Raw genomic sequence first — 16,049 nt, forward strand, 5'->3', positions numbered from 1 at the left:
ATTAACAGTCGGACTCGGATATTGAGAAACACTTCTGGACGTAATAAGGATGACGAATAAATCTTACCTTATAGTTCATGAAGAGACATTTAGTGACATAGGAAAAAGGCTATACAGTAAAAGCACACTTGTCCAGAAGGACAAGTGGGAGATTGATAGGAATAGTGTCCTTCGAACAAGTGTATTATTTCGATAGTGGGTTCGGAGTTATTAGAAAGCTAATTATTGAGTGGGGTCAAGTGATTGGAATGCCTAGGTGGAGGCCGCTTCCGATCAGTAATATTAATGAGTAATTAATATTACAGCATAATCTTGACTAAACCCTTCAGGTCACACCGAAGCAATTAACGATCCGACGCGACGAATTAATCTGAAAGGAATTAATAAGTCACTCGAGTATTAGGAACAAAGATGTCGGATTCCGAGTTTAGAGTGTCGGAAACGAATCTTAAAAGTCGAGCCAAAATTTAGGAATTGGCGAGACGAGAAAATGCTTCAAGTAACAAGTAAAAATCCTAGCCACGCAGAGGGTAGGGCGACGTGCCACGTGGCAGCGCGCCACGTTGGCAATGCCATGTGGCAACGGGCGTGGACCCGATGACGGTTCATGGACGCGGGCTCAAAATTGGCGGCCCAACCGAACCCAACTTGGGGCTCAAGGTTGGGTGGCACATGGTTAGCTCACAATGCATGTGAGTTGCCTTGGGGAGCAAGTGAGGAAGTGGTCCTCACCTAACCATGTGACACTTGTTACTTTTTTATTCCTTGGTTTATTTAACTAAGGATTGAATTCAACATTCTTTCTATGTAGGATCTTTTTGTGAAAAAATCCTACATTGAAAGATGAGTGTATTCACGAGGAAGCACTCCTTATAAATAGTCAAGGCATACCTTGGGGTTGTTCACTTGAGTAAGGTGTTAGAAAAGGCATCTCCATTGAGAAAACCTTTAAACACATATAATTACTCCAGTATTTTGGTCGGGCTTAGCTAACCTCTAAGCAATAGACCTAGTCAGGGTCGAGTTGTGGGTGGATACCGTTGGAGGTTTTCGCCCGTGCGAGACTTGAAGCTTTCTCAAGTAAGAGCTCGGGATATGAGCGAAGCACGCGTCAAAGGTAATTAATCTTTCCTTAATTCTTGTTAATTAAGTTAATTATGTCTTTTGATTATATTAATTGTGAGTGTGATCTTGGCTCGGGTTTTCTCCCGGGATGAGTCGGACTCATCAAAACCCAACATCCTTGGGTAGAGGGCTAACAAGCCTTGGCAAAGAGTGTAAGTGTTCTTTCAATTTTTGAAAGGCCGCCTTAGCATCATCTCCCCATTCAAACCTTGTCTTCTTGCTAATTACTTGGAAGAAATAGAGGCACTTGTCACCTGACCGGCTAAGAAATCTTCCCAACGCCGCCAAGCAACCGGTGAGCTTCTGAACTTCCTTGACAGTACGGGGTGACTTCATGTCAATTACTGCCTGTATCTTTTTCGGGGTTAGCCTCTATCCCCCTTTGATTAATCAGTAATTTGTAGGCGTCGTTCGAAGTGCGCCTACGTTAAAGCATGTTTGAGTATGCTTGGCACTCATAGGAAGCGGGAATCGACATATACGATAGGGACAACGATTAGGGACAAGGAAAGTAGGGAGCCGCCAACAAGTTTTTAAGGAGCTTGTAAACCGTTCACGGGCACGGATAAAAGGCAACCATGATTAAAGGACAACGATAGGCAACAACGATTGACCCGTGAAGGTTACACCCCATTCATAATCCATGAAATTACTAACTCCATATGGTTCGGAACCACGAAAGGAGGATCGGAGATGATGGTACGAAGTGAGTCATGGAGTCACATTCGCCCGTATTGGCCTCTACTCGATTCTTATTGTTAAAAGTATTCCCCGCGATCTCAAAGGCATGCAAACAAAATATTCAATTCGCTCCTGGCTATTATTATGCTAAATTAGTTGAATATTAATGCAACACATAATTCTAAAATATCGTGATCACTTGATTTAATAACAAGATTAAAAAGGAACCTACACTACTACAAAAAACCCCTATCGAGTCGCCTGTAAATGACCTAACGAGTCTCTTCAAAGGCGACTCCACAGCCACCGACACAATAGCTTACAACTTTAGGAGTCGCCTATGAGGTGACTCGATAGCCTTTATATAAGTCGCCTATTAGCTGTTGGGCGACTCTATTTATTAAGCTTTTGTGTCGCTTGTGTTGAAAGAGGCGACTCCGTAGGTTAAATCTATTGTGTTGCTTGTGTTGAAAGAGGCGACACGTAAAAAATCAACATTTTTTTCCAACTTTTTTTTTATTAGCTCATATAATGTCAGTGTTCATGACACTCAGCATGCTTGATCTCTGGTTCTTTGCCTGGAAGGTTGAAGTTCTTGCCATTATGACAAAGTTACGTTTCATATATATATATATGATATTGTAACTATTTTAAATACATTCTTAGAATTAACCTATCGAGTCGCGTCTTACGCATTAGGCGACTTATTAGGTAGTGGTCATATAATAAAGCTCCTAACAAGTCGGACTTATAGAGTCGCCTGTATATAAGGTGCGACTTGTAAACATATCAAGTCGCCTCATACTTATTAGGTGACTTGTTATGTTGGGGTTAAAATCAACAAAGCACCTAATGAGTCGCCTAATATACATGAGGTGACTTGATAGGTTTACAAGTCGCACCATATATGCATGTGACTCTATAACGCAACTTATTTGGTGACTTAAATTAGATTTTTAAAGTCACCTGTATATAAGGTGTGACTCATTAACCTATCGAGTCGCCTTATACATATTAGGCGACTTATTAGGTGAAAGTCATAGATAACAAAACTCACCTATTGAGTCGCCTAATATTTATAAGGCGACTCGACAGGGTTTCGAGTCGCACCTTATGTACAAGTGACTTTGAAAATCTAATTTAAACCACCAAGTAAGTCGGATTATAGAGTCGCATGCATATATGGGGCGACTTGTTAACTTATCAAGTCACCTCATATATATTAGGCGATCCGTTAGGTGTTTTGTTGATTTTAATCCCAACTTAACATGTCACATAATAAGTATGAGGCGACTCAATAGGTTTATAAGTCGCACCTTATGTACAGGTGACTCTAAAAGTCCGACTTATTAGGGGTTTTTTGTAGTAGTGCTAAACCGGTCGTCCAAATTATCTTATTATGCATGATTAATATTGGAAGCAATTTAACAATAAATTGTTAGTCAAATCAAATATAAATTAACCTAATCATGATACTAGAAATATAAAAATAAAATAATTAATAAATTACTCACATTACGCGCGTTCCTTAAAATTTCTACATCATGAATAAATTGTTAGTAACTTCAATAAAAATATAAATCAAATTGAAATTAAATTAAATTAAAAGTAGAATTGAGTTGATCCAAACCCTCAATTAATTATACCTTTCATGCCTTGATTTAAGGACGGAACCTCGGGTGTTGTATGAATTCCTTGGAGTGCTTAAGGGAAGTATTATGGAAGAATAAGGTGGCTAGTGTTTAGGCTAAAGCAAGAGAGAAAGAGAGAAGAGAATGATTGTTGGTGTAGAGGGAGAGAGAATGATTTTTGGTGCCCTGAACTGCAGAAACGAGGGGGATATTTATAGAGGAAATGAGTAGGGAGAACACACGGAGCCCTAAAAAGATAAAACCCTAGTTTTGGGGCGCCGTGACACGGTAGAAAATGTCGTGTCGTGGTGCAATAGCTTCCCTAAAATGATGAAATGCGTGCAGGTTTTACGCGGAGAAAACACGGGAAAATTCCGTGACACGACACATGTACCGTGACACGGCAGAAAATGCCGTGACGCGGCAAAGTCCACCGTGGCGCGGCACGTGGCGCCGTGTCACGGTGTACTTTTTTTTCGAAATGCATGAGGAGATGCAAAAAAAAGCACCGTGACACGGTGTAGGATACCGTGTCATGGCAATATGCACCGTGCCACGTCAGCATTTGTCGCGTCGCGGCATTTTAGCTGTTGTGCGGTAATTCCAGTTTTTTATGCGTTTTTAAAACTACGATAATTTTTGATCCATAACTCGAAATATGGCATATAATATATCATTGGAAAGATTATCAATTCTACTTTCCAACCCAATTAGAATCAGGTCAAAATCATTTGTATTTTTTTAGATATGGCCGTTTTAAAGAAAGGGTGTTGGTTTTGGGCCGAGTTTAGTATTTTGCTTATATCTTCTTCGTTTTAAATCGGAATTGGGATTATGATATATCATTGGAAAGCTTATTGAAAGTCCTATCCCAAAAAATAATAATTGGATCAAAATTATAGGTCCACAAAATCATTTTCTCTCGGTTTTATGATGTGGACATGAAAAAAGGAAAACGAGTTATGGTTTAGGGAAATGAGCTAGGAATTGAGTTGGTTTATGAAATGTATTGAATGAATATGGATTTAAGTGCTCCAAAGATTAAATACTCAACCCGACTAATAATGGCGGTGAAAGGTTGTTCATCATCGGGTTTGGTTTTGGGGAGACATTTTCAGTTGTCTACAGAATCCGAGAAACTCTCCAGACTCAACACCAAAAACACATTTCTTGGGATTTAACATGACCTTATGCCGCCTGAGTGTGGTGAAGGTTTTTCGGAGATCAGCAAGGTGATCCGTCTGTAGCTTGGATTTGACTATCATGTCATCAATGTACGCCTCTACATTCCTCCTAATCTGATTAATGAAGAAAGTATTAATCATCCGTTGGAAAGTAGCTGGCGCATTCTTCAAGCCAAACGGCATCACCTTATAACAGATTAACCCTGATCAGTGGCAAAGGCCGTCTTCTCTTGATCTTTTTTCCACAGGGGTATTTGGTGGAAACTTGAGTAGGCATCTATAAAACTCATCAAGGTATGCTCGGTTGTAGAGTCAACTTAGGGTGTCGATCTTTGGAAGCGGGTAACTGTCCTTTGGACATGCCTTGTTCAAGTTAGTGTAATCTACTCACATGCGTCAGTTACCATTCGGCTTCTTTACAAGCACAACGTTTGCAACACAGTTAGGGAAGTTACATGGCCGAATGAACCCAGCGTCTAACAGCTTTTTGACCTCAGCAGCTGCCGCCTGACTTCTCTGCTCGCCGTGATTTCTTTTCTTTTGTCGGATGGGCTTCTTTTTAGGATCCACGGCGACTTTGTGGACAGCAAGATCCGGGCTGATGCCTGGCATCTCTTCCACTTCAAAGGCAAAAATGTCTTTGAATTTTTTCAGTAGGAGGTGCAAGTCTGCACCCAACCTTTCAAAGGCAGTCGTCCCCACCTTAATAGTTTGCTCTGCACGGCTGTCGTCTAGGGGAATATTAAATATAATCACCAGCCGGCTGGGGACGAAGTTCATCTTACCGTTCCCCGGTCAGTGATTGCTATTTCTTCTCCTTCTTCATCTCACCAGCTGATTAGCTTTTCTTTTCTTTCCGGCTGCTGGTGGGGTTGGGTCAGAGTCCTTGACATCGTCAAGGTCTATTGGCTCCTTCACATGACCGGCTGCAGCAGCCGTTGGTTTGACGTCTTAGAGGTAACACTCTCTTGCCGTTTTCTGATCCCCGTTCAGGGAGCCAACAGAGCCATCATCCTTTTCATATTTTAAAAACATGAGAGCTGGGATGATGACGGCCTTGCACTTGTTCAAAGTGGGTCGACCCAGAATAATGTTATAGGCGGTCAGCTCTTCAACCACCAAAAACTGGACGATCATATGTCGCCCTTTTACCTTTTGTCCCAACCGGATGGGTAAGTTAATTTGTCCGACTGGATGCACGAGCCCTCCCCCAAAGCCAACAAGGGGATGGGAGACATCGCGTAGATTTTCCAGCTTGTAGTTCAGCTTGGCAGACACTTGTAACTGATGAGGTCAGAGGAGCTACCAGTGTCTATAAGGATTCGACCAACCAGCTGGTTGGCGACCTTACATTCAATGACGACCGGGTCGTCATGCGGTCGGCGGTCTTTGCCCCGATCCTTCTCAGTGATGAGGATGTCTGGGAAAGTACCACTAGAAAACGCTTGTCCATCATCAACAAAATGGATTATCTTTTACAAATAATCCTTGGTGCCCCGGGTAATTGGGCCACCACTCGCGAATCCGCCTGCTATGGTGTAAACCGGTTCCTTGTCAGTATCCGAACTACTAGCAGGGTGGACAGTCTTGGACGACTGTCCCGGATTCATCTTGATAGTCGCTTTGGACTTCAAGACATAGGATTTTAGCACCCCCTTGTCAGCCAGACGGTCCAACGTCCGCTTGAGACTATAGCAGTCATTGGTGTCATGGCCGACTTACTCATGGTAGTAACGGTATTTATTTTTGTTTCGTGATTGGACGGAACTCTTCATCGGATTCGGCTTCTCAATGGTCAGCCGGTCCTTTATCTCCATGAGGATGGAGTAACAGTCTTTATTAAACTCGTACCTCGGGACGTATGGTTTGAATTCTTTCTTTTTCTTTTTGGACAGCTGATCAGGCTCATCAACCGCCCAAACTTCTTTTCTCTTTTTGCGTTCTTTAGATTTCTGAGCCAGCTGAGTAGACCGACTCTCTTTTTGTTTGTCAGACTTCTTAAAGTCTGACTGATGGCTAGACGAGCAGAGGTCGATAGCTTGAATAAAGCTCTCCGCCTCTATCAACGCCTCTTGGAGGGTAAATACCCTCTTTCGGACGAGGTCAAACTTAATAGTTGACCCATCCTTCAGACCCTTGAAGAAGTCTGTATAAGCTACCTCGTCAGACAGCCCTTGTATCTGGATTCTCACCAGATTGAACCGTCTGACGTAGGAGCGGAGTCCTTCTCTCTCTCCCTGCCGTATGGTGCTCAAGTCGAGACTTGTTTTCTTGGCAGGGATGTTTATTGAGAAGTTGGAGGCAAATAGGAAGGCAAGGTAGCCGGGAAGCATCGGCACCACATAGCATCCTCCAACCCCTGCATGGGCATAAGGTTGGTGTAGGCCATGAGGTGGTCCTCAGGGTTGGTGGTACCATCATATGCACCAACCAAAACATTCTTAACCTTAGCTAGTTGTGCCGCCTCGGTTATCTCCTTGGTGAACGCAGAAGTTTGTTCACCAAGTTTAAGCAGACGGAGCTGCCAGTCTAAGGGTTGGACATTATATGCCGCCTGTCCCCCGAAGAGGGTCGGCTGCATGAAAGGAGGGGTGTACTGCCTGTATGGCATCTGAGGCACATACGGGGCTGACCCAATCATCTGAGGGCTAGTATGGACGGACTTGCCGCCTGTATGGCTCTCATGCAAGGATTGAGAATTCCTTGCAGATGTATTTTTGAAGCTATCTTGAAAGCTCGATGTAGAGGCTGACTCAGACAGCTGCTGCCTGCGGTTGTGCTCAATGATGTGTCGAGCATCGGAGAAGGTCTTCTTGCTGCCATCCGGCTGAACATCTCGGATGACCTTCCTTTTGCCCGTCTAAGGCAAAAGGATCTTAGTCCAGTCAATGGCAGGAGTAGTCTTCTCCTTTGGATGTGGAGTAGGCTGCCTGTCTCTGACTGACTTTCTCCTCTCAGCTTGAGGAGTCTTCCTTGCCGACTTACCCTTGTTAGAGCCAGTTGTTCTCTTGTTGATCAGGTCATTGATTTCACCGTTGAAACTTGTCATGAATTTCATGAGTTCATCTTGGGTTACTGGAGCCTGACCCCCTGCCGCCAGGGTGTTACCAGTGGTGGTCCAGCAGTCTTGCTGGTACCCGCTTCATTGTTGACTCGTTTCAGCTTGTCTCTGGAACGGATTTGTTTAGAGAGGAGTGACCCATCAAGGCCCACTCGGGTTTCGACTTCACAGTCGTTGTCTGTATCATGGTCTGAATAGACCTCACCATCGGCTCTAGGCCGGTTGGGTTCAAGTGGCGGTACAGACTCTTGAACCATCTTAGAGGTACTCTCCCCACAGATGACGCCAAATGTTTTGGGTATTTTTGTCTCTCGGGAGAGTTACATCACTGATAAGTGTCATTTATGTCGCTATTTTTAGGAGTTTTCTAGTTAGTTTTTCATAGTTTTTCTATCTTTTTACTTGGTTTTAATAACGTTTTACTACATTTGTCATGTTTGTGTGTGAAATGTCGTTATTGCTCAATTTTAGCTTTTCTTGCATATTTTAGTGGCGTATGACATTAGATTAAACTTTATTGGTTTACTCTTATGTTTAGGAACAGTTGGATAAGTTCATTGCTCAAGATTGAAGAAATATGAAACATAAAAGAACAAGTAATGAAGAAATGTGCACTTGATTTGCAAAGATCATACTTCAAACGCCTATATCTTTTGATCTACAAAACATTTTGGGGCGATTCCAATTGGAGATGAAAGCTTATCTCGAGAGCTTTCCAATGACAGTTCATATGCTCAATTCTGATGTAAAACGTGAGAGATATGCTCATTTGAAGCTGAGTAGTTTGCCTAGTCCGAGAGGAGCGGGCGCTTCAAATTCTGCACGCCCGCTCCTCACAGGAAATCCAAAAAAAACAGATTGTTTCCTCCAGATTTGGAGCGGGCGCTCCAACCTTCTGCACGCCCGCTCCGACACCTGGAGCGGGCGCTCCACCTCCTGCACGCCCGCTCCTCTACGCGCTGCTCGACTTTTTGCGGAGCTTCCTAGGCAATTTAGTAAGGGCTATAAATAGATTTTTTGCTCATTTTAGAGGGAGAATTGATATTTTCAGTGGTTTTTAGGTTAGTTTTAGGTTTTTAGAGAGAGAAACTCTCAAATTTTGGAGAGAGAAAGTGAGAGAAACAATGGTTTTCATGGATTTTGGATAATCAAAGGAGGAATTTGATGATTTGAAGATCTCCATTTTATATCAATGAGCATTTCTTACTCTCTCTTCTCTTTATGCTTTATTAATTGCTTTGTTAATCATGTTTGAGTAGATTTCCTTCTGCTAGGTGTTGAGTGAAGCTTTGTTATGGTTAATTGAGTTATTTGAGATAAATTTGATGATAATTGTGTGATTAAATTGATTGAATTGATGATGGCATGTTGTTTGTTTTAGATTGGATTGATCTCCCAAGATAGCAAACTTAATTGCATATTAGATCTAGTTTGACAAGGGATTGTGAATTAGAATTGATATATTTGATTGCATTTTGGGTAAATTTCTTCTATGCACCTAGTCAATGAGGGATCTAGGCTAGGAATTTGAGAGATTGCTCTTGAGTGTAATTAATTCCCATTGTAATTCTTTCTTTGCATGATTGATTATCAAATTGATTCCCATTAACTTGTTAATTGTTCAAAGTGGATCTTTGCCCCTAGTAGACTTTATAATATCTTGATCTTTATATGTGTGTTAGTGTAGTTGTAGTGTCCATTATCCATAAACCGACTTCGGCGTAGCTTAAGCATTAGATCAAGAACAATCTAACATTACCGTTCCTTGTGGTTCGACTCCGAACTTACCACTTGACTTGTTTAGGGGTTAGTTTAGGATTATAATAAATTTTGTTTGGCCGTGAGGAGGTTAGCCAACGACCTAATTTCCCCGCGCTCAATCACCAAGATTGGTTCGGCAATATAACCATATTAGTAGTTAGAAAGAGAAATAAATTAAATGAGGTTCACAAATCAAAAAGTATGTTGTATACATAAACCTGTTCATGTAAATCCTTCAATTGGGATACAGTAGACTGAAGAAGAAATTTAATTTGTCGGTTGAATAATATCAAATGCAAGAACCCACTTGAATCTTTGATAGTAATCTTGACTGACATACTATTTACCAAAATGAATAAATAAATAAAAAGATTCAAAATAAGTTTGTAATTGATAAATAATAAAACTAATTTTGGTGAATTTATACTTGAGTGATTTGAGGATTATAGTCGCGACAATTTGTACATGTCCATTGATCACCAAAATAATTCACTTTATAATTGCAAATAGAGCATGCATCATACCATTTGAAGCTTTTGACATTGATATCAACCAACATCCCAAGAACTCTATATACTTTTCCCTGTAGTGTATAGACAATTTATGTAGTGTAACAATTGCAAAATATAATTTGTATAAACCAATGAAAGATGTACGGAGAGTTTAAGAAGGATAAAATAAATTATGAATCATTAGAAAATAGTATTATAGAAAGTAATTAGTATATATATTATAATATGGTGAAATATTGAATGTTGTAGTACGAGGGGCATTTAATATCAAAAGTCTCTGATGCAACGAAAGACCACAGTTTTGTACCCACTTTGATGGAGCAAAGTTATCATTGCAATACTTATCAAAAAAATTGAGATGAAATTAGTATATTTTATATTAAAAAAATTAGATATTTTATTAAAAAAAATGAACATTGAATTATATATTTTATTACTATTACAATTACTAACCATTTTACTAGTGCGCATGCATTGGAAGTAGAATCATTGTGGTTGATATATAATCTTGTGTATCTTCCGGATGTCAAATGTATTGTACCTAAAAGATGATGTAGAATAGCAAAATCAATATCTTCATAAAATAAATCTTTTATAGTTGTAGCAAACTATGGCCTTTATTAAAAAAAAAAAGGTTATATTTAACTTTTACCATTATAATTTTAAAGTTGGACATTACATGCAAGTAAAGTGAGATTTTGATCATATTCTTTGATTGCTCTTTTACCAATTTCGTTGACAAAGTTATTTCATAGTGTCAATCTCATAGCAAAACAACTATATAAAAAAACTATCTATGTTAATTTATAAAATAAATATATAAATAAGAAGTCAGTACACATATCCTTTTACGTGCAGTTATCTTTCAAAGATGATAATACGGTAATACAAACAAATTGTAAAAAAAAAAATATTAAATAAAAAACTTAACTCCCCGACCCCTAATTACGTAAAATGTTCATAATATATATATATATAATAATAATAATAATAATAATAATAATAATAATAACAATAATAATCAAGATCATGTGAGAACCAAGTCTTTTAATAGGAACTAGGAACTCATCGTGACCGTTGATCACACTCAATTCAAGGGCTTATGCTTCACCCGGCCTTTTCAATTTCATTAAGGTTATTTTCGTAATTTTTTCAGTTGAATGAACTCCCTTCTTTTTCAGGCGCTGCTTCATTTTCTCTCTCTCTTCTTCCGCATTATCTCTCTCTACCTTCAAATTCTCTCAAGGCGATTTTTCGCGATCTGCACTCTTCGCTTGCGCTCAATGATTTGTCAAATTCTTCGATTTCGATCTTCCATTACTTCGTATTCTTCAATTTTTGTCATTCATTGAGGTAATTTCTTATGTTCCTGATTTTATTTGATTTTCGTTGTTTATTTGATTTCATTGTTTGATTCATTACGATTTTCGCGATTTAGGGTTTTTTTTATTGTAAATTTATCAAATTAGTTTATTCTTACTTATTAATTGTTCTCTGATTGATTCTCTAAGCTACGATTTTATTGTTTGATTTACGGCTTTGTTTTTATGATTTAGGGTTTTTTTTTTATTTCCGATTTAAGGCTTTTACACTTACTTATCATGGTAGTGGTTACGTATAGAGTTGTTGTATTGCTGGCTGGTGTTAATCAAGTAGTAGAACTTGTTGTGAGTGCTTTTTTTTTTTTTTTTTTTTTTTTTTTTTTTTTTTTTGCTTTTAAATTCTTATTATTTACCTTTTCTTTTGTTTGCTTTACTTTTTGTAAATTTTTATTTACTTTTCCATTTTAATCATCTACTTTTGTTGTACTTGGTTTATTTGATTAGGGTGTAACTACTGTTGGTTTTAAGGGGTGCTGCTCGAATTTGTGTTGTTTTATTGTTGGGTTGCGGTGGGTTAAGAGAGTAGGGGTTTTAAGGGTTGGGGGTGTGCAAGGTTGTAATGAGGTGAGGGTGAATCAGTTTTGTTTTGCTTGTGTGGGGAGCTGTTGTTGGGTGGAAGTAGTTTGGGTATTGCAAAGTTTTTTATGGCCTTGAGCATAGTGTGATTGGTCTGGCTATATGAAATCAGGGAGCAAGAGTGTATGTGCTGCTGTGTGTCATTGGTGGTTGTTGCGTGTGTATGAGGGAAGATAGGTGGTGTGCCAATAGTGTGTTTGTCATTTTACAATTTCAGTACTAAGCCTAAACTTGGCCAAAATGTTGTGCTTATCACACAAGTATGAGATATACTGCAGTAGCTGACTATAATTTCTGGACTTCTTGATTATATACCTATAATACTTCTACACTGTTTGCTGCAATGGCATGGGCAGCATGGTCTTACCGAAATTCAGTGGTGTTTGGTAACCCGTGGTAGAGTAGAGAGGTGGGAGTGCTGGGGTTTTTTCAGTTTGTTGCAGATTATAAAAAGTACTCTAAGGCTGTCTTTTCTTATCCTTTTAAGGTTTCAAGTGTGACTAGACACTAGAAGCAGTTTGGCGTGTCTAAGGTAATCAGAGTCAATGCTGATGCTGCGGTGTGGAGTGGTAATGGGGATGGCCTTGGTATAGTCCTAAGGGATGACAGAGGGCTGATTGTTGCATCTTGTGTGCTCAAGTTGCAGGGGATGATACTGTCACGTTGGCTGAAGCTTTAGCTGCTAAAACGGGCATGTTCTAGCTCAGAATATTTGAGGAATTAAAGTGTTGTGTGAAGCACAAAATTAGTACAGGTATAATTCAAAAGAATAATATGTCAAAGTTTTTGCTAAAAGAATTAAAAAGATGTTGTCTAGTACTACAGAAGGTAAACTAGCTGACTCAATTTTGCTTTGCTTTTAACTATCAAATTCTCTTCCATTGTTTAAAGTGTTACACTTTGTATGATTGTACTAGCTAATGATCCCACTGTCAAGGGAGGAATATTCACAAGTTTCGGACTTGTTCATGGGAAACTTTGATGTGTTGTAACTAATGGTTCCACTCTCAAGGGAGGAACTACTTTTCCATCATTGTAAAGAAATTAGTGCTCAACTGCTCATCAAAGTGTTACTTATCTACCCAAATAGGCTTATCTATCCTTTATTAACCCAAAATCCCCTATGATTGCATATATACTTTATAGTTTTTTTGGTTTACATTTGAGAATTTTTCATTTTCTTTTGAGCTATTTTTCTGTACTTTGAATTTTTAAGGTACACTAGCCTACTAGCTCAAAGGTAGAGCATTGTGAAATTGCAAAAAAGATGTGGGTTCGAATCCCACGTAGGTTTATTCATAATTTTTAATTATATTGTATTTACCCTACTTTTGAGAATTTTTTATTTACTTTTAGAATATATCAATTTACTTTTTACTATTTTGTATCTACTTTTGAGATATATTAGAGGATGACTTGAAAGTATGATGTAAGAGGTCATGTGTAACAAGTTTCTCTTACTTTCTTACTATGAAATACTATGTAATGGTACTTTGGAAAAGTCGATTCATATTGGTTCTATATACTGTGTTTGAATTTTGATTTTTTTAAAAGCAAATTTTATTTACTTTAGACATAATTTGCTCTACTTTTGATTACTTTAAATATATTTGGAGGTAGAAATAGAGTTAAAGTTGGGTTCTTAGCCAATCTTGAAAAAATATGACAACATTTTAAAAGTTTTTCGATTTAATGATAGCCGAGGCCTCCAAACCCAATTAATCGTATGTGTATCTTAGAGCTAATTTGGTTTACTTTTTAGTTATTTTGATATACTTTTGAGGTGTTTTGAATAATTTTAGAATGTTTTGTATTTACTTTTAGAGGTAACCTATGTAGGAATCGAACCTACACCTCTATGCATCCGCATAGTGCTCTACCACTTGAGCTAATAGGTTTACTTTAAAGGTTTTTTTATTCATTTTATATTCTTTTTTTATTTACTTTTAGAGACAACAAATGTATTTCTCGTCATGAGTCTACTTTTAAAGATATTTACTTCAATTTTAGTAGAATTATATACAAGGAAACTTAAATTTTTACAAATTCTAGAATGCAAATTCAAATTACACAACACTTCACAATCTCCTCCCTTCTAGCCTCCTCTAAACCTCAAAAACCCTGCCATCGATGCCACAAAATCAAACAGCACTACAGAAACAAATTCTACCATTAAACTTGTTATAAAACATATGTTTTTCTATTGAGTGTAGCTTGTTTACTTTTAGCATATCATAATGTACTCTAAAACATAAGAAGCAAGAAGTGACTAATGAGTACAAATACAAAGTTAGACTAAAAAAAATTAGGCCAAAAATTTAATTAAATATTCGTTTACAGTGTCACTCAATTATTCACTTAAGTTGTACTCAAAATAACTCACAAAAATCACAAAAAAAATGAGCACAAAATTATCTCGACAAGTTTAAATAAGCAACACAAATTTAGAAGCGTCATAATTTTAGTCTTTTGATTTACTTTAACATATATTTTATTTACTTTAACTTTTGTAATTGATAAAATAATAGGATTCATTGGGGCAATTTGTCAAACAGTCAGTGTGCATTCACTTTATTTTGCTTAAATTTTGATGAAATTTAAGCACAAATCAGTGAAATACAAATACCAAATTTCAGAAATTGAATAGAAGTGAATTCATAAAATTTCGAGCAAAAAGTATCAGAATCGATAGAATATATAATCCTAATTAATCTGAAACATAGCAAATTGTTGACGAAGTTGTAAATGTATGCTCTAATAAATTGATAATATGATCCGATTATCGTAGGAAAAAAAATTAACCCTAAAAATCAATTGACACCAAATTTTACAATACTTACCTTTATAGATAAGAAATTTTGAAACAAATTATAAATTTTGTTGAAGAACGGCGTAAATTGTAGCAAATTCTTGACTTTTGAGCTGATGATTAAGATGAGGAATCTTGAAGAATGCTTGAGGAGAGAGAAAATGTTCAGCGAGAAAGAGGAGAGAGAAACGCAAGCTCTGTTTTTGGGTGAAATGAATTTAATTTTTCTGATTTAATCCTGGCCGTTGATCGCGTGCCTATTTGTGTTAGATCTGACGGTTCAAAAAAGTTCCTAGTTCCTATTATAGAATTGGTTCTCATCATAACTTGGTCCTATATGTATATATATGTATACATACATACATATATATATATGTATGGGTCAGGATTCAGTGAAAACCACCCTCTACATGAGAACTCATCCTTTATGAGAAGACAAATCTCAGTCATTAGATTGTATTAAATTCAACAGCTGAGATTGTTCAACTAGTAATGGCAATAATGTAATTCTTAAAACAAACACATCAGCCCCCAAAACCCAAATTACGTACAATTTGTATACTCCTCTTTCTCTCTCTTTAAAGCTTGAAGGTGGGATTACAATGGAGACTAAAAATTGAAGATCGACTATTTGTCTTTCTTCTTCTTCACTGCTAATTTAACAAATAAGTAAAAACTTAGTTGCTCATTTGTCAAATGAGCAAACATTTTTTTAATCAACAAGCATTTCTTTGCTCATTTGTGAAATAAGCAACCATTAGTTTGCTCATTTGTCAAATAATCAAATAATTAGTTACTCATTTGTAAAATAAGCAAACATTTCTTTGATCATTTAATTTGGGAAATGAGCAATCAATTTTTTGATCATTTAGCAAATGAGAAAATAATTAGTTGCTCATTTGTCAAATGACAAAGATTTCTATAATAATTCATTAAATCCAAAGCTTTCTTTGCTCATTTGTGAAATGAGCAACCATTAGTTTGCTCATTTGTCAAATAAACAAATAATTAGTTACTCATTTGTATAATAAGCAAACATTTTCTTTGATCATTTGGAAGATGAGCAATCAATTTTTTGCTCATTTAGCAAATGAGCAAATAGGTAGTTGCTCATTTGTCAAATGAGGGATATACTTAGTTGCTAATTTAACAAATGAGCAAACTTAGTTGCTTACTTATTTGTCAAATAAGCAAACATTTTGAATGAAAATTGAATAAAAAATCGCCAAAAATCGTAAAAAAAAAAAAAAAAAAAAAAAAATTGACGAAAACCTTAATTAATGAAGAATTCAATTGACGAAAACCTTAATTATTCAAACTAAAATCA

This window comes from Chenopodium album, chromosome 12 (assembly GCF_948465745.1).
Source record: "Chenopodium album chromosome 12, dcCheAlbu1.1, whole genome shotgun sequence".
Lineage (NCBI taxonomy): Eukaryota > Viridiplantae > Streptophyta > Magnoliopsida > Caryophyllales > Amaranthaceae > Chenopodium > Chenopodium album.